This window comes from Chinchilla lanigera, unplaced genomic scaffold (assembly GCF_000276665.1).
Source record: "Chinchilla lanigera isolate Chin_1 unplaced genomic scaffold, ChiLan1.0 scaffold00008, whole genome shotgun sequence".
Lineage (NCBI taxonomy): Eukaryota > Metazoa > Chordata > Mammalia > Rodentia > Chinchillidae > Chinchilla > Chinchilla lanigera.
The window spans coordinates 36,686,706-36,688,101 of NW_004955409.1; positions in this window are offsets into that span (position 1 = coordinate 36,686,706).

Consider the following 1,396-nt stretch of genomic DNA (forward strand, 5'->3'; position numbering starts at 1 on the left):
TAGTTATGTCTGCATCTTCTAGTCTGTTCCATTGATCTTCATGTCTGTTTTTTTGCCAGTACCATACTGATTTTATCACAGTAGCTTTATAGTAGAAGTTCAAGTCAGGAAGTATGATGTCTCCTTCCTTGCCTTTGTTGGCCAGGATTGCCTTTGCCATTCTAGGTCTCTTTTGTTTCCAAATAAATTTTACGAATGTTTTCTCTAGTTCTGTGAGGTATATTAATGGTATTTTGATTGGGATTGCATTAATCTGTATAACAGTTTTGGGAGTATGGCCATTTTCACAATATTGGTTCTTCCTATCCATGAGCAAAGGATATTTTTCCATTTTCTGATGTTCTCATTAGTATCCTTCTTGAGAGTACTATAATTCTAAATATATCAATCCTTTGCTTCCCTTGTTAGACTGATTCCTATGTGTTTCTTTTGGGGGGGGTGCTATTGTGAAGTATATAGTTTCCCTAATTTCTCTCTCAGTGAGTTTATTGTCTGTTTGCAGGAAGGCTATTGTTTTTTAAATGTTGATTTTGTATCTAGCTACACTACTTCATTTGCTTATTAAATCTAGAAGTCTCTTGGAGGAATTTTTGGGGTCTTCTATGTAGAGTATCATATCATCTGTGAATAAATATAATTTAACTTCTTTCCTATCCTATTCCTTTCATTTGTCTCCCTTGTCTAATTGGCCTCAGTAATGTTTCCAGAAATACATTAAATAGGAGTTGTGATAGTGGACATCCTTGGTTCTATTCCTGATTTTACAGTGAAAAATTTCAGTTTTTGCCCATTTAGTATGATGTTGGCTGTTGGTTTGTTATGCATGGCTTTTATCAGACTGAGGTAAAGAATATCTATTCCCGTGTGCTATAGGGTGTTTATCATGAGTAAGTGTTGGATTTTATCAAAAGTGTGAGCATGTGATTTTTGTCTTTGGCCCTGTTGATTTATTGATTTCATATGTTGAACCATCCCTGCATTCCTGGGATGAATCCAACTTGGTCATGGTGTATAATCTTCTTGATAATTTGCTTCATTCTGTTTGTTAGTATCTTATTGAGGACTTTTGCATTTATTCATTAAGGAGATTGGCCTATAGTTCTCTTTTTTGGTGGAGTCTTTCTCTAGTTTTGGCATCAGAGTCACACTTGCCTCCAGGAATGAGTTAGTATTCCCTTTCAATTTTAGCAAAGCATTTGAAAAGTATTGGGATTAAATCTTTTCTAAATTTCTTGTAGAATTCAGCAGTGAATCCATCAAGACCTGGGCTTTTCTTTTTGGCAAGTTTTTAATTACATTTTCAATTCATTGACTGATATTGGGTTATTTACAATTTTTCTATCTCCTTGATCCAGCTTTGGTAATTCATAGATGTCTAGGAATATGTCCATTTCTT